Consider the following 23,300-nt stretch of genomic DNA (forward strand, 5'->3'; position numbering starts at 1 on the left):
ACCAAAGAATTGTTTTGAGTGTTTTCGCATCAGTGTCCATGAGGGACATTGGTTTGAAGTTGTCTTTCTTTGTAAGGTTCTTGTGTTGTTTGGGATTGAGCATAATTGTGGCTTCAAAGAATGAGTTGGGTAGGGTTCCCTCTGTTCTGTTTTGTGGAATACTTTGGAGAGTATTGATATTAGGTCTTCTATGAAGGTTTGATAGGATTCTGTGCTAACCCCATCTGGCCCTGGGTTGTTTTTGATGACTACTTCTATTTCTTTAGGGGTTATCAGGCTGTTTAGATGGTTTATGTGATCCTGATTGAAATTTGGTACCTGGTATCTGTCTAGATTTTAAAGTTTTCTTGAGTAAAGGGTTTTATAGTAGGATCTGATGACTTCTTGAATTTTCTCAGTTTCTGTAGTTATGTTTCCCCTTTCATTTCTGATTTTGTTAATTTGGATAATCTCTCTGTGCCCTCTAGTTAGTCTGGCTAAGGATTTATCAATCTTGTTAATTTTCTCAAAGAACCAGCTCTTGGTTTTGTTGATTCTTTGAATGGTTCTTTGTTTCTATTTGGTCTATTTCTGCACCAAGTTGATTATTTCTTGCAGTCTATTCCTCTTGGGTGTATCTGCTTCCTATTGTTCTAGAGCTTTCAACTATGCTCTCAAGTTGCTAGTGTACATCCTCTCCAGTTTCTTTTTGGAAGCACTCAGAGCTGAGTTTTCCTCTCAGTACTGCTTTCATTGCATCCCATAGGTTTGGGTATGTTGTGTTTTCATTTTCATTAAATTCTAGAAAATCCTTAAATACTTTCTTTATTTCTTTTTTGACCCTGTTCTTGTTTAATAGACCATTGTCTAATTTCAATGTGTATATGGGCTTTTTGTTGTATTTGTTGTTATTAAAGACCAGCATTAGACCATGATGATCTGATAGGAAGCAGGGGATATTTCAATCTTCTTATATCTATTGAGGCTTGTTTTGTGACTGATTATATGGTCAGTTTTGGAGAAGGTGCTGTGATGTGCTGAGAAGAAGGTATATTCTTTTGTTTTAGGATGTGTTCTGTGGATATCTATTAATTCCATTTGGTTCATAACTTCTGCTAGTTATACTGCATCCTTGTTCAGTTTCTGTTTCCATGATCTGTCCATTGGTGAGAGTGGGGTGTTGAGGTCTCCACTCTTATTGTGTGGGGGTGCAATGTATTTTTTGACCTTTAATAGGGTTTCCTTTATGAATATGGGTGCTCTTGTATTTGGAGCATATATGTTAAGGAATGCGAGTTCCTCCTGACAAATTTTTCCTGTAATGACTAAAAAGTGTCCTTCTTTATATTTTTTGATAACTTTTGGTTGAAAATCTACTTTATTTGATATTAAATGGCCACTCCAGCTTGTTTCTTGGGGCTGTTTACTTGGAAGTTTTTCCTTAACCTTTTACTCTGAGATAGTGTCTGTCTTTGTCTCTGAGGTGAGTTTCCTGTATGCAGCAAAATGTTGGATTTTGTTTATGTATCCAGTCTGATAGCTTATATCTTTTTATTGGAGAATTGAGTCCATTTATGTTAACAGATATTAAGAAATAGTGGTTGCTGTTTCCTGCTATTTTTGCTTTTACAGGTAGAATTGTATCTGTGTGTCTTATTTCTTTTGGTTTTATTGCTTAGGTATTTTCTTGTTTTTACTGGGATGTAGTTTTCCACCTTGTATTGTGTTTTCCACTTATAATTCATTGTAATGCAGGGTTTGTGGTCATATATTGTCTGAATTTAGTTTTGTCTTGGAATATCTTAGTCTCTCCATATATGGTGATTGAGAGTTTTGCTGGGTATAGCAGCTTGGGCTGACACTTGTGTTCTCTTAGGGTCTGCATGATGTCTGTCCAGGCTCTTCAAGCTTTCATAGTCTCTGTTGAGAAATCGGGTGTGATTCTGATTGGTCTGCCTTTATATGTTTCATGACCTTTTTCCCTTACTGCTTTTAGTATTCTTTCTTTGCTTTGGGCCCTTGGAGTTTTGACTATTATGTGTCAGAAGGTATTTCTTTTTTGTTCCACTCTATTTGGAGTTCTGTAGGCTTCTTTTATACTCATGGTCACCTCATTCTTAAGGGTAGGGAAGTTTTCTTCCAGGATTTTGTTGAAGATATCTACTCTGTCTCTTAGTTGATATTCTTCGCTCTCTTCTATTCCTATTATCCTTAGGTTTGGTCTTCTCATTGTGTCCTGGACCTCCTGGACACTTTGGGTTAGGGGCTTTTTGGCTTCTGCATCTTCTCTGACTGTTTTGTCTATGTTTTCAGTGTTGTCTTTGGCCCCCTAGATTCTCTCTTCCATCTCTTGTAGTCTGTTGGTTATGCTTGCATCTGTGACTCCTGATTTCTTTTTTAGGTGTTCTACCTCTAGTGTTATCTCTTTTAGTGTTTTCTTTATTGTTTCCATTTCTGTTTTAAGTTCTTTCTTCCATTCCTTCATCTCTTTGGTTCTGTTTTCCTCTAGTTCTTTGAGTTCCTTGAGTGTTTTTCTTGTTTCTTCTTTAAAAGCTTCTATTTCTTTATGCTTTTCCTCCCGTTCTTGCTTAAGGATCTCTATCATTATCTTGAGGTATGATTTCGGGTCTGAGTCTTCTTTTTCTGGAGTGTTTGGCATTCTGCTGTTTGCTGTGATGGGAGAGCTGGGTTCTGGTGTTGCCAGGTTGTCTTGGTTTCCCTGAGATACTTTATTTCGCTTTCCTCTTGCTATCTTGTTGTCTGTGATTATACGTGGTCTTGTTGTCAGTGATTCATTCTTGTCTCTCACTTTTACCTGGCTTGTGTTCCTGGATCTCTGCTGTTCCTGGCGGTAGATGGCCTGAGCACCTGTTCTGCACACATGGGCCGCCAGGTGGAAACAGATACCCTAAGGCAGGGGGTCCTGTTACCCTGAACCAATCAGTGGGGGTGGCACATTCCAAGAGCTTGGCACAGACCTCTCTGCTCCCCGGCTACTCAGAGCACTGTCTCACCTGGTGTGTGTCCCTGGATCTCTGCTATTCCTGGTGGTAGATGGCCTGAATGCCTGTTCTGCATGCATGAGCCACTGTCTGGAAAGAAACATCCTAAAGCAGGGTTCCTGCTCCCCTGAGCCAATCGGGAGGGGGTGCACTTTCTTCGTGAACGCCATTTCACCAGGCCTGTGTCCCTGGATCTCTCAAGTTTTTGATTTCTTTATTTCTTACTTGACCAAGCTATTGTTGAGTAGAGCATTGTTCTACTTCCAAGTTTATGTGGGCTTTTTGTTGTTATTGAAGACTAGCCTTAGTTCATATGATAGGATACATTGGATTATTTCAATATTTTTGTATCTGCCAAGGCCTGTTGTGTGACTGACTAGTCAATTTTGGAGAAGGTGCTGTTAGATATTGAGAAGAAGGTATATTCTTTTGTTTTAGGATGAAATATTGTATAGATCTCTGTTAAATCCATTTGGTCATAACTATTGTTACTTTCACTGTGTCCCTGTTCAGTTTCTGCTTTTATGACCTTTCTATTGATGAAAGTGGGGTGTTGAAGTCCCCACTATTATTGTGTGTGTGGTGTAATATATGCTTTGAGCTTTAGTAGAGTTTCTTTTATGAATGTGGGTGCTCTTGTATTTGGAGCATAGATGTCCAGGATTGAGAGTTCATTTCAATAGATTTTTCCTGTGATGAGTAAAAAGTGCTCTTTCTCATCTTTTTTGATAACTTTTGGTTGAAAATCCATTTTATTTGATATTAGGATGGCTACTCCATCTTGGTTCTTGGGACCATTTCCTTGGCAAGTTTAATCTGAGGTAGTGTTTGCTTTTGTTGATGAGATGAGTTTCCTGTATGCAGCAAAATGCTGGGTCCTGTTTATGTGTCCAGTCTGATAGTCTATTTCTTTTTATTGGGGAATTGAGTTCATTATTGTTAGAGATATTAAAAAATAATGCTGGTTGTTTGTTTTTTGTTAATTTTATTGTTAGAAGTAGATGTTTGTGTTTGTATGCCCTTCTTCTTCTTCTTCTTTTTTCTTCTTCTTCTTCTTCTTCTTCTTCTTCTTCTTCTTCTTCTTCTTCTTCTTCTTCTTCTTCTTCTTCTTCTTCTTCTTCTCCTTCTCCTTCTCCTTCTCCTTCTCCTCCTCCTCCTCCTCCTCCTCCTCCTCCTCCTCCTCCTCCTCCTCCTCCTTCTCCTCCTCCTCCTCCTCCTTCCTCCTCCTCCTCCTCCTCCTTCCTCCTCCTCCTCCTCCTCTCCTCCTCCTCTTCCTCCTTCTTCTTTTGACAAGAGGATTATTTTCTTGCTTTTCCTATGCTATAACTTCTCTCCTTGAGTTGGATTTTTTCATCTATTATCCTTTGTATGGCTGGATTTTTGGACAGATATTGTGTAAATTTGTTTTTGTCCTGGAATATCTTGGTTTCTCCAACTATAGTAACTGATAGTTTTGCTGGATAAAGTAACCTTGACTGGCATTTGTGTTCTCTTAAGGTCTGTATGATGTCAGTCCAGAATCTTCTAGCTTTCATAGTTTCTGTTGAGAAGTCTGGTGTAATTCTGATTGGTCTGCCTTTATATGTTACTTGTCCCTTTTCCCTCACTGTCTTTAGTATACTCTATTTGTTTTGAACATTTGGTGTTTTGACTATATTTCCTTTTTTTTTTTCTCCTGTTTTTCTTTAAGGGAGATATTCATGCACTTCTCGAGACCCTTTATCATCAACATGAGGCAAGATTTTATGTCCAAATCTCATTTTCTGGTTGGGATATACACTACTTGCTGTGGTGAGAGAGCTGAGTTCTGATGTTGCTAGGTTGTCTTAGTTTCTGTTGCTTAGATTCTTGCACTTGCCTTATCTTCTTATCTTTAATGTTAATTGATCTTGTTGTCTGAGAATGGAGCTTGTCTCTCCTGTGTGTCTGTAGGCTGCAGACACTGGCAGAAGAAGATTGGTTCTGGGTGTTCAGCCCTCCATAGTTAGATTGTGAGTTCAGATGGTGATGGGCTGGCTCTAGCTCTGGGTGCAGATGGAGGCCTGTAGGGCACAGACCCAAGTGGTACCAGGATACCGGTGCCCTGAAAGTTCCTGCAGGTCTTTCCCCAGATAGTCAGTGGAGAGAGAGTGTGAGCTCACCAGTGGGCTCAGGAGGGAGAACGCTCACGTGTCTCCTCTGGGTGCTCAGCTCTCTGTGGGCAGGCCGCAAGTCCTGATGTGTGCTGGCTCTGCCTCGAGTAATAGTTTCATATAAAGGACCAAAAGTTCAGCTTGCTCTTCTGGAAATGTTGATTCTGACATGCAGAAGCATGTCTTATTTTGATAGCTGGGATTTGGAAACTGTAGAATTTTAAATATAGTATCAGTGTTGTTAGCATTTTGAAAGAGTGCTTTTCAAATAGGAAACCTGCCCCACTGTATTTCACTCTGTTCCTGCCAATGGAGCCATGGTGGGTCTTTAACATTGTGGTGTAGATTGTCCTGAAGCTGTTTCTATTTTAATGTTAATTCTACTTCCTCAAGAAGTGCTGCCTAGTCAGTACTCAGGACTTTATCAAAACCTTCCCATTATAATTAGTAAAATAAAGGCTAGTGCTAGTGATTGGACTGGGTGAAGGAGGTGGAGAGTGAGAGGGTCAGGGTCAAGGGATGGAGGAGGACTGAGAGAGACCTCCAAGATGGACCTCGGGAAAGATGAATTAGATCCAGGTGGGCTTTATTGGTGTCAAGTAGCTATGAAAATTTAAAAATTTTATAGGTCTAATATCTCATATAGAAGGGCAGTTTGTATCTTTTTCCATTTGATGTAATCTTGTTGAGTATAGTGTTTGTGAATTGAGAATTGAATATATAAGCCTGTATGAAATGCTATCCGGTTTTAGAGTTGTATTTGTGTTGGGATTTGGGATTAAAAAAAACACCTCGAGACAGAGACACCAAGCGACAGAGTCTGTGTGTGGCTCCATACTAGAAGCGGGCCCACTCTGTGGGGCCAATAAAGAGATAAAGCCATTTTTATTTTTTAATATTTACTGTAACATGATGCAATACTATTGAGTGTATTCTTGAAAGAACTCCCATTTTGACTAAATGTCAGAGAGAATTGTTGTTGCCATTAGTTGTATATATTTTATAATTAGAAGAATTTTCCCCAAGTAAATATGTGTTTTAAACCTTCTAATTCCTCTACCTCTTCATTGAATTATGGAGGCAGCTTCTCAGAGCATGTACCTAGGGAGACCAAAGTGGTGGCCCTCCTCAGTCACAACAGATGGTCATGGGAGCAAGAGCCTGTTGTGTATTATTATGTAGGCACTTACTCTCATTGCTGCTCATTTGTTCTCTAGCTCTGTGTAAAGTCAGGGCTAACCATCTCTGCAAAAAGGACTGTGAACTGCAGGGAGCAGCATAAGCCACTAGCAGAGGCTGAGCAAGGCTTGAGATGTCCATAATAAGGTTTCCTGATAGGGATGGCGGGCATCTTAGTGAGGGTGTTATTGCTGCAAACAGACACCATGACCAAGGCAAGTATTCTAAATGACAACATTTAATTTGGGCTAGCTTACAGGTTCAGAGGACCTTCTAGCTTTCATAGTCTCTGTTGAGAAGTTGGGTGTAATTATGATTGGTCTGCCTTTATATGTCACATGTCATTTTTTCCCTTACTGCTCTTTAGTATTCTTTGTTTTGAACACTTGGTGTTTTGACTATTATGTGTCGCCAAGAATTTCCTTTCTGGTCTAATTTATTTGGGGTTCTGTAGGCTTTGTTTTTGCTTATGGTCATCTCATTCTTAAGGGTAGGGAAGTTTTCATTTTGTTGAAGATATTAACTGTGCCTTTTAGTTGATATTCCTTGCCCTCTTCTATTGCTATTATCCTTAGGTTTGATCTTCTCATTGTGTCCTGGATCTCCTGGACATTTTGGGTTAGGAGCTTTTTTAGTTTTGCATCTTTTCTGACTGTTTTGTCTAGGTTTTCTATGTTGTCTTCAGCCCTTGAGATTGTCTCTTCCATCTTTTGTAGTCTATTGGTGATGCTTGTATCTGTGACTTCTGATTTCTTTTTTAGGTTTTCTTTCTCCATGGTTGTCTCTTTTTGTGTGTTTTTTTAATTGTTTCTATTTCTATTTTCAATTCCTTCACCTATTTGGCTCTGTTTTCCTGTAGTTCTTTGAGTGATTTTTGTGTTTCCTCTTTAAGAGCTTCTATTTGTTTATGTGTGTTCTTCTGTGATTGTTTAAGGGGGTTATTCACATGCTTCTACAAGATCTTCATCATCATCATGAAGTATAATTTCAAGTCTGAGTCTTGTTTTTCTGGCGTGTTTGGCAATCCACTACTTGCTGTGGTGAGAGAGCTGGGTTCTCATGTTGCCAGGTTGTCTTGGTTTCCATTGCTTAAGTTCTCTTGTTTTCTTCTTGCCGTCTTGTTATTTGTGATTATTGTGGTCTTTTCAGAGACTAGCGACTGTCTCTCCTGTGGATCTGAGGGCCCATGGACTCCAGAAGAAAATTGCTTTTGAGTATGTATTAACTCAGATGAAGAGTGAGGTCAATTGAGACAATGCAGTTTTGAGGAGTCAATTTGAGGAAACAAGTCGGGAATGAGGCATCTCCAGTCAGAAGTCATTCAGGAGCTTCATACATGGATGTGAAGTGAGGGAAGTAGCTGATTGGTTACATTCTACAGCCAGTGTATTTGTCTAGCCCACTGGACCACTCCTAGTTAATTATACCTCTGTTGATGCATTCTGATTGGGTGAGCTCAAGTTCTGTTTCTCTCTTGTCCCGCGCAACCGTCTCGCCTGCAAGAACGACGCGGCACACAAAATAGAATCCTTCTGCGGTAAACTTTATTAATCTGGAAAAACCGGTACTCGCTTCACGTGACGAAAAAGACGGAGAAAACCAAGAAATCCAAGGAGACGAACAGGACGAACAAGCTCCACGAGACGGCCGAAAACCAACGGGAGAAAGAGAGGAAGAAGAGAGGAAGAGAGAGGAAGAGAGAGAAGAAGAGAGAGGAAGAGAGAGGAAGAGAGAGAGGAGCTATCCAGCCCGTCCCCTATAAAGGGATCAGTCCTTGCCTTGGACGCGGAGCCCCCTGATTGGTTGAAACTCACCAGGCCCTATGACGCCACGGGAAGAGGCGGAACTCATAAAGCGGAAGTTACCCAGCCTGTGCGTACATGGCTTGTTTACTGCTAACTCCAGCCAGATATCAGCGCCATCTTGTAATGGAGAATGCGTGGGAATGTGTGGGCGGCGCCCCACAGCCAGATATCAGCGCCATCTTGTAATGACGGAAGCGTGGGAATGTGTGGGCGGCGCCCCACACTCTCTAATAGGGATTTAGAAGAAATATTCCAAGGCTTTGCTCACACTCACAAATCAAGCAGTTAAAGTTGCTTCGGGGAGTGTGTTAGTCATCTCTCTAGCATGGTGCCAAACTGAGATAATTAACCACATAAGGAAAAGGCTTATAGTGACTGGGTTTTAGAGCTTTTAGTTCTCTCTGATCGTGGTGCTTGAGATGGGGAAGCATGTCCTATCTAAAAAGCATGACAAAATAATTCATTGTATCCTAGGGTAGGATGTGAAAGAAAAATGAGAAGAAATCAGGCCTACCATGCCTTTCCAGGACACACCCCAAATAACTCTAAGGTTTCCCACTAGTCCTTATCTCATAAATGTTCAACCATTTTCCAATGCTTCCACATTGGGGGTGGGGTGGGGTTGGGAGGCAGTATTTAACCTTTAGCCTTTGGCGGCAGTTTTTTTTCCTGGATATATTTTGATTTACATTTCAAATGTTATCCCCTTTCCTTGTTTTCCATCCAGAAACCCCCTATGCTACCCCTTGCCCTCTGCTACTATGACTGTGCTCCCCCACTGTGGGGTACTTTGGCAGTGAAGGGCACCTTGAATCTCATTTGAGGTAAGTAGAAGACATGGGACCCTAAGAGATGATAGCAGGGGTTTCCTAGTCTTCCAGGAGATCAGGCCCCCCTCATGCAGCTACAACCTCCCACAGCCCCCCAGAAAGTGGTGTAGGTCATGCCCCAAGTCCCTCTTCTGCAGAAGAGGATATGACCACATTTCACTTAGGTTCAAGACAAAAGCAGGACCACACCCCCAAATATGTAGATAAGGTATTCTCAAGCTCTCAGGCCAAGCCTGTTGTCAGACTCTGATTCATCTCAAAACTGTGTATATGAAGCCTGTCTGAAATTATAGATGTGCAGTAATTACTCCATCATCTGAGAGCTTCTGTCATAAGAGCTGTAACACCATTGCTTGAGAAGAGATCTCCTTTCCCAAAGTTCCCCTGTACCAGTATCTCCTGCTGGCTCAGCCTTCCTGGTATCCTATAGAGAGACAGAGGCAGGGCAGTACTAGCAGCAAGGCAGTAGAACCAGTTTTCCTCTCCCTGACCATGTGGAGCCCCCGCTGGAACACAGCTCAATGCTCCACCGCTGACCCACCCTCTCCTGCCTCCCTACCCTGACATTCTCCTATACTGTGTTATCAAGCTTTGACAGGACCAAGAGCTTCTAAGAATGGGTCCTCAAGGGAAGAGTTAGAGAAAGGACTGAAGGAACTGAAGGAACCATATAAGAACAACAATGTCAGCCAAACAGACACCCCTCCCCCAGAGCTCTTAGGGACTAAACTACCATTCTAAGTGTACACATGGATGGACCCATGGCTCCAGCTGCATATGTAGCAGATAATGGCATTGTCAGGCATCAATGGATGGAGGCAGTTTTAAAGATAAACTGCCTTTATCTTTAAAGAAGGGATGATTAACTTTGTCTGGCTAGAGACTCTCTAGATTGCTCTCTATTTTAATTTACTTCAATAACTTTATAGGGCCAATTACCCAAGTTCTTCAGAAAATAAATGACACAGAAATAAGAGTGCACAAATGAACTTGTGTGTATGTGTTGGTATTGTGTACATGTGTATGCTTGAATACATGCATGTATGTGCATGTCTGGATTGGTATTGTGAGTCCATGTGTATGTGTGTTTGCATGTGCATGCTAGTGTATGTGGTTGTTGTGTGCATGTGTCTTGTGGCAGAAACTTTTAGATTAAAAGAAATGTAAAAGGAAGGTACAATATGTAAATCGGGTATCTTTTTACAAGATTAAAAAATAACGTAAGTCAGGTACAGTATGAAGATATTTTCTGGAAAGCTAAGATTGTTGCATATCTATTTTAAGCTTTACCCCTGTTTTTGATACAACTAAGCTTTTGTCAAGTTCTCTTATAACTGATTGTAGTTCTGGTCATTTATGAACACTGATTTGAATTCTACTGCAGAAAAGAACACTTGTGGAACAAACATGTTTTAAACATGGTTTGGGAATTAATTGGTACTAAGGAATTTTTATCAGTGTTGTCAATATGGTTGGATGTGATCTGGTGATAGTTTCAGTTAAGGTTTAGTTAATGGTTATTACTCTAAAACCCACCCTCGCTCTGTATGTAGGGGCTATAGAGGATATACATGAAGGACATATACCACATGCCATATCTCTCTTCTTGTCTTCCTGTCTACCCTTTCCCATAGTTACCTGCCAATGACTAAGACTAAGATCAGTTAGAGAACACTTGACTAGAATTTAGTTGGACCAAAATTGGGGGACTGGGGTGGGAAAGCTTGAAATAGATTTGCAACAACCCTAGATTTCCAGAAAATATCTGCACTTTGTACCTGATTTTACATTACTTATTTCTCAGGAACACTCATTGACTCCTCCTTGTTCATGATGTTTCAGCTTTCCTTGATCTGTGCTGGACTCTGATTTCATTGCTGTTGCTTCAATGAACAACCATTATATTTCTGAGTTTGCAGGCTATTATTGTTTACAGGTCAGTGATTGGCTTCATGTTCATATTGTCAACTGAACAAGCTAAGTTAAATCTGCTTTATCCTTTATGCCTAGGAGAAGCTTACCAACTGAAGAATACACAGGTTCCTCAAAACCTTATTTTGAAAATTACTTGCAAAGACAGAACTATTTAGTGTAGAGGCAGTACTGATGCTAAGGTCCTGTTTCCAATTGGTTCTTGATCTGTCAGTAAAGAAAGCCATGGGTTTCAATTGCCACACAGGCCACTCCTACAGTTGGGTGGTCAGGGGTGTTTAATAGATGGGGTAGGAAAAGGCTATACAAAATGATTCAGAGGCAGGAATCCTGCAGGATCTTTGAGCGAAGAGAGCACAGGAAGGGATCCTGGAGGATAAAGAGCAGTGAGATTTTATTTTATCATGACCCATGTCCTCTGAGGTGCTTGGATAATGGAAAGGATTGACTGACAGAAAGATGCCAAAAAATAAAGAAGACAGCAAGGGAATGAAGGGGAGGGGAGAAGAAGGGGAAGTAAGGAAAAGGAAAGAGAGAAGGAGGAATGTAGATTGCCATTTTTTACCTCAGAGTAGAATTTCCTGGGGTCGGGGTAGGGAGGACTAAATTTCAACTCAGTTGTCTCCTGAAAACTAATTAAACTATAACCTCTGGGAAATGGGTGATGAGGTTTCTTCCCCTACCCTCTGGATCCATCCAGATGAAAACAACCACAGCCAAAGTGGGGGAATCACTGGGATGTGGCTCTTTTTCTTTAACTTGGATTTTATGGAACCATTTGTAATGTCACCAGCTGTTTTCTGTTAGCTGTACTAACTAAGAGAACATACTTACATGTTTTACCTCTGTAAAATGCAGTCAGTAGCCTCAATAGTGAAAAAAGGGATAATTTTAAGGATGCATTATTTGGGAGAAAAAGCAGGATAGGTTGTCATTTCCCAGGGAAATTTCAGAGGCATAGCCAGAAGCTCTCTGCAGAACAGGGGCTAGGTAATCAAGTCACATTGCTTGAGAAGAGAAGAGAGTGTGGAAGAGCTAGTGATCAAGATGGTTTTGAAGGAAACAGGCAAGAGATAAGGGAAGGATTCTCAGGTTGTGCAACTAGGCCTGGAATCCATAGTTGAAGGAGCCTAGGAGGAGTGGCTACCATTCCCCTCCATTTCAGGACAAAGCACCCTCTTCTTGGCACGGATGCTCTCCTAGAGTACAGATAAAGCTCTTTTTACAACATCTGCTCCTACTTAGAGGACAAGTCATGGTGGGTATGGATGAAAGTGAAGAGAGCAGACATGGGGAGATTAGAGCATCTATGAGAAAAATGTGCACTAGTCAAAGTAGGTGCCCCTCTCCTATTCTCACATTAAGAGTGTTCCTCCTAGCCTCATGTGACTTTACTACTCTCAGCTCTATGTGACCAGAATCTAGGAAAAACCACTTACATAATGCTATGGTATATAAAATAATGTTGTTGTTGTTTGTTTTGTTTTTCTTCCTAATAGCCCTTCTGCTCAGAGGCTTAGCTCATGAGGAAGCCAGTTCTATTTCTGGCCTTTCCATAGATTAAAAATTCTGAGACTTGTGTGCTCCATGATATTCTCTCCTTTTCTCCTTGGCTCTGCCAGAAATGCCCCTGCTTACTTAGGACATTACTGAGCTGCAGTTTACAGCACCTCTTCCTCTGCCTTCATCCTGGGCCTTTGTTAGGTATTCCTTCTCACTATGACCTTGCTCTTCTTGGGAGAGCTGGGCTCAAGAGATGTTGTAGGGCCTAATAGGAACCAAAATTCAACCCATGCTGTATTCTATAGCTGACCAAAACTATAGCTGTATACTATAGCTTTATAGAAAGCTATGGTAAAGCTTTCTCCACTAGTTGGAGCTGAAGTTTCAACTCCCTCACTTTTGGCCTCATGCTCCTGTCAGATTCCCCAGTGGAGCTTTAAGAAGCACAATGATTGGCTCTGAGCTCAGAATTCTTGTTTAATTGGTCTGGATTCAGGCTTAAAAGTTCCAGGTGATTCGATTTGCAGCCAAGGTTGAGAGCTACTGCCAACTCAATTCCTCTTCATTACAAATAGAAAAGTTTCACAGCCCAGTTCCCTGTAGAGATTGAGCAGTTAGTTAGCATCAAGGCATAGTGCCAATCTCCCCACCTGGCTATATCCAGGTCTTCAAAACCCTGTCCATAATGAGAGTAGTAGCTAAATATGCCTTTGGGACAACATGAGACCCCTCATCTAGGCTTTTGAAAACAAAAATGTACTCATATCACAGCAAAGGCAGCCCAAGTCTTTAGGATCACAAGCCCTAGATTGCCTTTTGGGGGCACAAATCAAGGTTGTTCCTAAATGAAGTTGTGGCATATTTATAAAAAATAATTCTGCTGCATTGGTTGATTTGTGTACACTGACTTGAATACTCACCTCATAAAGGCAGGTGTAATGTCTGTGAGTTTCCTGCTAATACTTCCTCTGACACAATAGATTGTTGTTGGAAAAACTGTGAATGAATGGATGGCTGGGTAGGTAGGTTTATGGGTACATAGATGTATTTGTGGGTAGATAGTAGAGAGGTGAAAATGATGAATGGGTGATTGGGTACATGCATGTGTGGATAGGTGGATAGATGGGTAGGCAAATGGATGGATGAGTATATGTAGATAAGTAAGTGTGTGAGTGGGTAGTTTTATAGGTGGGTAGATAGATAGGTGGGCAAATAGTTGGATAGAAGATAAGTTAAAACCACTGTCTCCTGAAAAATTGTGGAAAACCAGCTTTCATTCATGCCTTCCAAAAGCCAGCAATGGCAAGGAATTCATAAAAGCAGAGAAACTCAAAAGTTCAGCTTTACAAGGACTGGAATCAGGCACCTCATTAGTGCAGTAGATAGTATGTCAGTTCATGAAATGGCTAGACTAGGAGGGGCACAGGTAAGCTTTATTTTACCTATTCATGTGGTCACAAGTTAAGATTTTATGAGTATCTGCCAGATCAGCCTCTCCATCTTCTGACACTCAGACTCCATGACTAAGTACCAGAAAGGAAGCACATTCTTCAGAAAGCCATCAACCTCAAAGAGTGACCTTTTAGACACAATGATTTATAAGAGAAGAAATAAATGATGCAATGAAAAGTACGAGTTTTTTTTTTCATTCCTTTTCAACCGTCTTTATTCCTAGAGGGAACAACTTGAGCTCCCTTTTATCTCTCCATTGTACAGGGTTTCCATCTGCACACTGACAGAAGGGTCCTCTAGGAGAAAGAGACTTCTAAGTAGTTTGGAGTGGAATAGGGTGGGGGTGGGAGGCCTTGAAATTTATGTCGTCAGCTGTCCTGACTTGGTTCCATTCCTGTTGCTTCTAATCAGCAGGCATGGCCTGCTGGCTTTGTTAACTGTTTCCCTTGGGAATGAGCAGAAGATGTTGCATGTCCATAAAGCACTGCCCTCTGTAGCCAGATAGGGCTGTGGGTCCACATATGCCTCAAGGACCGTGTTTTGGAGATGGCAGATTCTTTTTCTTGTCCCATGGAAGAGGTTTCTCATCCTAGTGTGGGACAGAGGAGTGAAGAGCTCAGAAAGAACTCTCATGGTAGCAGTCTATTTGACAAACCTGAACTGCTTTAACTCTAGCCCCTCCACTTATCTGTGTAGGGACCTATGCTCTTAGACTTTATTATGGATCATAAGCCTATCTGCGATTCTTTGACTATAACAAAATATTTTTGAAAAATCAACTGATAAAGAGAAAAGTCTCACTTTTCCACACAGTTATGAAGGTTCTTGCTGATGAATGACTAGATTCATTGTTTGTAGGCCCTGATGTTGTTGTGTGTGGGAAGTTGGAGCAGCACTTTGTGGCAGAGTGTATGACATGGTAAAATTGAACATATTATCACCAGACTACAAAAGGGAGAAGAGACCAGGTCACTATAATCCTCTTCTAGGGCACATTTTCTGTGAACTAAAACCTCCTAGGAGGTTCTGTTCCTTATAAGTTCATGGCACCTCTCAATAGTGCCATGCTGGGAATGAGATTGGGGGCATGTTTGATATCCAAACCATAGCACCACTCTCTGAAAGGAATAGTCCCCTCCCTGTTTGGGAAAGTAGGCATAAGCTTATCAGTGAGATCACAGAGATGAGCATGTCCCCCCTCCTGCTCAAAGGAGTAAGTGATAACCATGAAAGGCTTGGTGACTCCCCAAAGAATGTCTTGTCTTGTTGGGTACAAGTAAAAGAAACTTATTATAAATACTTTTTATTTTGTTTTCCAACTACATGTAATTATAATGGGAAACTAAGTTCAAGACCTCAGGCCCTAGAGGAGGTTCAGGGCTTCCAAATAGCTGAACAGCTTCTGTTGTAAGGAGACAGTTGTCTGAGTTCAGCCATCTCAAGGATGACATCTCCATCCAAGTTCATGTTCCCAGGCCCAGGGAACAACTATCTTGATTGGTGGAAAATTGTAACAATAACTTGACCCAGATGTTTGTGGTTTGCCAAAGCTTAAATATTCTGCAATATTTGGGCTTGTTGTAGTTCAGCGACAGAGTCTGTTTTGTGTTCCTGATCAATCAGTAGCAGTTTCATTACAATACATTTTTTTTATCTTCATTAAGCTGGTGTCTGAGTTATATTTTATTTTAGTAGATCCCATAACCTTCTGCAGGGTTAAACTTTTCTTGTTTGCAGCATGCTCCTAACACACATGCCTTGTTAAATATTAGTGATTATCCTGAAAGCCAAGGGTAAAGACAGACATCTTGTAGGATAAAATTAATTCATCACTAAGCAATAGCCACATGGAGATGCCACATAAATGTTTGCTACATAAATCTGGGATTCATTGGAAATATTCAAAGTCGAACTAACACGGCTGGAAGACCTTGATGGAGGGCTGTAGCAAAAGCTAGAGGGAAGATAAAGAAAGTTCTAGAATGTAAAAGAAAGATAGTCTAAACAGTTATGCAGGGGCCCCTGTCAGCAAAAGGCACTGAGTATCACGAGCCAGTGTGGCAGGAGAGAACTAGACAGTTTAAGAGTCTAGTACACGTGTTATCATGATGTATGTGTGGTAATGGCTAAAACTGTCAGAATATTAACATAAGAGCTTGAATGGAAGAAGAGTTTCCAGCATTCAGTGGAGTGCACAGTATGTGTTAGACTTATGACTGTATTGCTCACAGAGCATTAGGAGATATGCTCTCCTTTATTATCTGCATGTTGTCAAATTGCCAACATCAGTGAGCATTTAATATGAACCATGGTTGGTGTTCACATTATGCAAAAGACTGCATGGGGCATCTTTTTTAAAATTAAATTATCCATATTACTGAAGGGACATTGAGTCAATATGTGTGTGTGTGTGTGTGTGTATGTATGTATGTATGTGTGTGTGTACATGTGCTTGTGCATGTGTGTGTGTGTGTGTGTGTGTGTATGTGTGTGTGTGTGCATGTGCTTGTGCATGTGTGTGTGTGTGTATGTGTGTGTGTGTGTGTGCATGTGCTTGTGCATGTGTGTGTATTTGTGTAGTATGTATGTGTGTGTGTTCACAGGTGAATGGATCTACATTTGTGCAAGGATGCATGTGTATGTACAAGTGTTCTCTGTGTATACAGACAGCAGAGCTTGATTTTGTGTCTTCTTGATTACTTTCCACTTTATTTTACAAAGTCTCTAGTTCAATCTGTAGCTTCCTGTATTGCTTAGTCCAGCTAGCCAATTTGCTCCTGGGAACCTCTTACTCCTGAGTTCTAGGATTATAAACAGGTTGCCATGCCCATGCAAAATTTATGTGAGTACTGGGGGTCTGAACTCTAGTATATGCTTGTGTGGTAAGTGCTTTATTTATGAAACCATCTCCTAAAACTTGAGCATTGAGACTTAAGGGTGGCCTAGATTCACTCCACATTTACCCAGCTCCAGGGTTGAGGATAGGCTCTATGCTACACTGTGACTCTGGGAGTTGGACTCTAAGAGAGAAGCAACGAGTTCTTAGTGGAGATCAGAGCTACTATTTTGTTTGTTTCTTTGGTTTAGTTTTTGTTTTTCAAGACAAGACTTTACTGTGTAGTTCTGGCTACACAGCTGGAACTCACTCTGTAGACCAGGGTGGCCTCAAACTCAGACATTCTCCTGCCTCTGTCTCTGAAGTACCAGGATTAAAAGTATGTGCCACAACCACCTGGCTCAAAGGCACCATTTTAAGGTAGATATACATTTGTTCTGTGTAGCAAAGGAAGCAGAGTGAGAGTCATGCGGGGGTTTCTGTAAAGATGATCTCATTTGTTACAGGGATGCCTTCCCAATACTCAGGCCTGTCTGTGAATCCTAGTGATGTAGATTTGTGACAGGACTGGTTGGCCATGGCTGTGTTTTCTTCCCAGTTCAGTTTGTTATTCCTTGTGTATGACAGGCTGCTTCTGGGGTCAAGGTTCCTTTTCATTTGTTCTTAAAATAATGAAGTCTCCAACCCCTCTCTTACCCAGTAAGATCTTCCAGTATCCTCAGTTTCCTTAAATGCAAAGGAAAGTCAATAAGCTGCATTGTGATGTGTGATGTGCTGTGGCCCCATGGAGTACCTTGAGTTCTGATTATGCACTAGAGTGGGGTGTGGGGGTCGGTACAGCCCAACAGCACAGTGAGACACCTAGGTATCCTTATTCCTCTTTAAAGGCAAGAAGACTTCAGGGATGTGAGGTTGAAGAGACAGGCTTCATTCAACATGGTGGCAGAGTTGACTAGTTAACACCATGCATGCCTGGGATCATATTCTAATGATACAGGTTTTCTCTTTTTCAATCATGTATTTTTGTTTTGTGTGCATTGATATTTTGCTTGCATGAATGCCTGTGTGAAGATGTTGGATCCCCTGAAACTGGAGTTAAAGACAATTGTGAACTGCCATGTAGATTGTGGAAATTGAACCCGGGTTCTCTAGAAGAAGAGCCAGTCCTCTTAACTACTGAGGCATCTTGCCAGTCCCAACTTTTCTATAACTGTTTAGTTTCATGTGAAAACTGCCTTGTTAACCTTACAGCTTATTCAAGGGATTGTGTAGGTCTCTCCACAATCCATTGCACATAAATATCTCTGTTGATGTTTTGGTGAGGACCCAACAACACACAGGAGGAAGGACAAAGTTATTTTCCAGTGGCAGCAGCAGGCAGTAGAGATGGACATCTTACTCATGTCTATAGTGGCTAGTGTTAATGCAAAACCCGATACACCCAGAGCTTGGCACATACCAGGTAAGGAGCCCATGATAACCTGAGAGTTTAGCTTCATGCTAATTAATTGGTTTTGGCTAAGAAAAAATTCTCTGTGACCAACTTGCTGTTAGGATTACAGACTGTGTCTTTAATAATCCTATATGATGTTGTTTGGGGGCTTCTGAGGTAGATGCTTCAGCTCCTGTTTTGTAGATGAGGAAACAAAGAACCAGAAAGGCTGAGCCAAAGGCCTAACAAAAAAGTGACAAAATCAATTAATAGAAAAACAGAAGTCCCTTTGTGTATTTAGCTGCTTTTCTAAGGGCCTGACTAAGCAAGTTGATGCCCAGAGAGGGAACACCCCGTATCCCAGAGTAAGGTGAGCCAGAGGAGAAAAAATGGGACCAGAAATGATAGAATATTTCAATGTGCAAAAGTGATTATCTTAAGGTTCTAAGCCAAGCACGGCATCTTCTTCTTGCCCGTGCAAGGAGGAAATGGGGTGCTGAAGGTATATACGATGTTACTGAGATACAAAGGTAGCTGTTTGGAGAGACTGTGCTGAGAATACCTGGCAGCTCAGCAATGAAATTGCAGCTAATTAATTTTGCCTGACTGTATGGAATCTTCTTCCCTCCTAATCCTCTCTCTGCTCTTTGCCAGATGAATGAGGGGGCTGTGGATAGAAATGACATCTGTTACTTTTGAAGTAGCTTCTCTGTGTGGCTGCTTGGCATTTACTCCACAGCCTACCCCAGGTTTCCAAGCATAAGCTTTTGCTTCATATGTGGCCTGGGTGGAAAGTAAGCAGGAGGCTCGTGAGGTTTCATTCACTTCTAACAGAATTCCAGAGAACTGAAAATAAACGGTTTACAGGAGGAAGGATATTGGAGTTTAAGAGTCTCACTGTGCAGATTTGATGGAGAAATTCAGGGACTTTCCTTAGAACGGAGAAGGTTTTAAAAAAAGCCATCTATTCTGGTTTATTTTGGTGCTTTCTTATAAAAAGAGGTGCTTTCTTGTAAACATTTATCAGTTTATACAGAGCCCTGGAAGCATGACCTGGAAAAGAGATCTTGGGTGAGGACCCCTCTGAGAATGACCTGTGGCTATAGTGAAGCAGCATAGCCTCCTCTCCAAGCTATGTAAACTCAAACTGACCCCACCAGATGCTCCGACTCATGGAGGACCTCCTGTTGCTTTAATGCTGGGACCTTAGCCTTAATGGTTGCTTGTACTCAGATTACAAGGCTTTCAAGCACTTATTCCCACTAAGCTATTTCATTGGCCTTCACCCTGTGATATTAGTACAATAAGAAATACATCTTTGGTTTCTGCTCTGGGCTTCTAGTATAGGTGTTCAGAACCTGTAGCATTCCACAACTTGTGTCATTTGAGTGACATAAATATTTAATATAGTAAGTCCTAGTCAAACATCCATAATGCTAATGAAATGACCCTTAATGGGTCTTTGGTGGCTCCAGGAAAAAGTAGTTGTCAGAGAAGCAAGCCATATATGACTACAGGGTTGGAAAGTTCAGGTCCACTTCTTAACTTCCAGGAAGTATAAAGGGTTTGAAGGTTGTTACCAATGACCAGTGATTTGTTCAGTTGTTCCTGACATGCTGAGAGTTCCATCAAACTCCTAAACTGTGTTGTTTGAAGAGCTTCCAGGTTAGTGAACACATGGAGAAGGTGGAAGAACAGCTTCACACCCCTTCTCTGTTACCTTGTCCATGTGTATCTTCAATTGCTCCTGTGCTTTATCCTTATCAATTAAAAAAGTTCTCTCTGTCTGTCTGTCTGTGTGTGTGTGTGTGTGTGGGTGTGTGTGTGTGTGTGTGTGTGTGTGTGTGAGAGAGAGAGAGAGAGAGAGAGAGAGAGAGAGAGAGAGAGAGAGAGAGAGAGAGAAAGCAGGGAGGGGAGAAAGGAAGGAAGAGGGAGAGGGACTGGAGAAACACACATAACAGAACAGACATATAGAGATCAGAACAAGCTCAAATGTCCGCCCTTACCTTCCACTTCATTTGAGTCAAAGTCTCTTGTTGCTCATCCCTGAACATTCAAGGTTATCTGGTCAATTAGCTTCAGCTACCAGGGATTTTCTTGTTTCTACTTCTTCTCTGGCTATAGGAATGCTGTGTTCACATATATGTGCCAAGGTATTTGGCTGTTTGGGGTTCTAGAGATATGACTATCCATGCATGGCTAGTATTTTACCCATAGAGACATTTCCTCATGCTGATAAGTTGTATTGGTATAATACAACTGTTTTATACATTTTTGTTTTCTGAATTCTATGAACATTCCAAGAAATTGTGAAGTCTAAGGATGAGGTATTGGGAACTCCACCCCAAACTTTATAGGTCACCTGTTGCAGTAAATATTAGAAAGAAATTGTAGTGTACTCAATTGCTGTATAGAGACTTGTACAATTGGACAATATGAGAAAACAATGACAATAACAGCAACAATAAAACTCTCACCTACAAGATCAAATCAGTCCATTTATTCATGCACCCAATGAACCCCTGACAACTATTCATATTTTTACTGTTAGAAGTATTTTTGTAGGTAGAAAGTATTTGTAGTAGCTTTCCCTATTTTTCTAATCTTAATGTGTTATGTGGGTGGATAAATGTTTAACACAATTGATTACCCAGCATCTCCATGTTGTTAGTTTTGTGTCTAGGGTGCTGTTCACATTAGTCATTTTGCAACCTAGGCTCCTCTTCCTCATCTGTAACAGGACCTTAGATCTATTGAGGAATGCTGTGTGGCTCTGGAACCTGAGTGGAGCTAGACTGGGGTGGAAGGATGACAGGTGGGCTTGCCTCTGAGGTGATCCTCTCTTAGAGGAGCAGGAGACTTGGTGGGGGTACTAGATGCTCACAGTTTCAAATCTATGTTCTACTCCTACCAAGAGTTGTCCTTTTATGTAGATTCTAAATCTATTAACATACAGTGGCTATATTTATTATCTTTTCTTCTGTATTATGTCTATATATTAGCTTATTTTATATATTTCTTTTTCATCTGCCTTTCTAGAAGTTGTTAAAATTTTCAAACAACTGGGTTTTATTTCTATAAAGTATCAAATTTTAAAATATTGTCTTTATTTATTTTTGCCATTGACAATGTTATTTGTTTTGTCTTATAATTCTCACAACTTTCTTATGTTTATATTTTTCAACTCATTGTCTTATAATTTTGCATATGTAGACAATGTATCTTGATCATAACCACTCCAAGATGGCGCCTTTCTCTACCCCCTTGGTTTCCCCAAAGACATGTCTTTTTCAACTTCAAATTCTCTTCTTTAAAAATATACCAAAACTTACTGAATTCAATTCATACTGTCTGTATATACATGGGTACTGTGTCATTTACTGGAATATGGACAACCTACAAGTGCCCAGACCCTCAAAGAAAACTGATCTGTTTTGATCAGCAGTCATTTGTTGCCAGCATCTCCTCAGCTAGGAGTGGGGCCTCATGAATTCCTTTTTAATCTATACCAAAATTATTGACAGGTTGCATCTTGCACAGACAACTACTTCTAGAGTTTATAGATGTACCAGCCATATCATGTTCACAAAACAGCATTTTGCAGCACTCTTCCTTAGCCTTACTCTCTCTGTCAACACTTCTGAGATGTTCCCTGGGCCTTGGGGGCATACAGTTTAATAGAGATGTCTTATGTAGGGCTGAATACTTAACAGTCACTTATTCTTAGCACTTTGACAGTTATGAATCTCTGCATTAACTTCTGCCCACCATAAAATGAAGCCCACTGTGAAAAAAGTTGAGAGCAGCATTAATTTATGGGCATAATCACAAATATTAAGAAAAACAGTTTCACAACATGTCCATTTAGCAAGACAGCAGAAGTAGATTACTCTCAGGTACCCATGATCTCCTGAACCATGAAATTTTGACCACATTTATAGTACAGACATAAAATTTCTATTGTGAAGAGGTTCTTAGAGCCAATCACAAAATAAAGTCATTGGTGATCTCCATAACTCTCATGCCACTATTGTACCAATGAACACCTTTTGTATAGCAGGTTAATATAGTAATACACAGGGTCAACCCCTGGTGAAGGCTATTGGTGACTTTAAACTTTCCACTGGATTGCATGACACTTTGCAGTAGGGTGCAATTCTGAAAGCTGAGCAGTAGAGAAAAAGTTTCCAGGTCAATTCAGTTTTATTTCTTTAGGTTTTGCAATGCAAGTGTTTTTACAACTTCTTGAACTGAATGTTTATATCTAATATATTTTTAGTACATTTATAGATCACTTGAATGTCTGTTTTAACTATTCTCACAAAAATTTTGAAATGGAGTTATTTCAATTTGAATACAAATTTTATTATTGGTTTTGTTAGACCAAATGTTGTTAGTAATATGTAATCTTGTTTAACAATTCATGTGATTTCAAAAGTAACTTTTTACTGTTAAATGCTAATGTCATATTTTAGGAACAGAGAATTTATACTCAGTGGTCATGAGTTCTTAGGATATATTGAAAATTCCAGTGTAACTTATCTTTTGTTGATTCTTTTATATTTAATTAAAATACACATTCTTTAATGGTTGGACACAGATATGTTTGCAATAACTGAGCTACTTGGATATTGAAATCCAATGGTTTATGTCTTAGTACCTGAGAATTAAGGCCTCAAGTACAGTAGTTGATTTCCATATTTTCCTGAAGTCAATCATAGCTTTATGCAATAAAATTAAAATTTAAGATTCTAAATATTCACTATTATGTTTTTATACTCTATTATTTGTCTTGATCAATATGTAACTTTTCTCTTTGTGTTTTGGATTTCATTTTGTCAAATCTTGTTCTTCTAGTTTTCTTTTGCTTCTTATTTGCCTGGCATGTCTTTTTAATTGATTTTTTTCTTTGTACTTCAGTTTCAAGTGTACATGTCTCATAATTTCTAGTGGATATGAATTTGTTTAATATAATGTGGGACCTTTATTTTGAAGTGTAAGTTTAACTCATTTGGGTTCTTTTTGTTATTGTCATTAAGTTAGAACTTATTTCTGTCACTTATATTTTCCATTTGTTGTACTGTTTTATATTTTTACCATCTTTTTTTTTTTTAAACTGGGAAGCTTGATTTGATTCAGGATTTAAAAGCCCTATGCTTTATTGTGATCTTGTGGTTTCCTTCTCTTGTCTGACAGCACTGGCTTTTATCTCTAGGGT

Source organism: Micromys minutus (genome assembly GCF_963924665.1).
Source record: "Micromys minutus genome assembly, chromosome: 12".
NCBI classification, from domain to species: domain Eukaryota; kingdom Metazoa; phylum Chordata; class Mammalia; order Rodentia; family Muridae; genus Micromys; species Micromys minutus.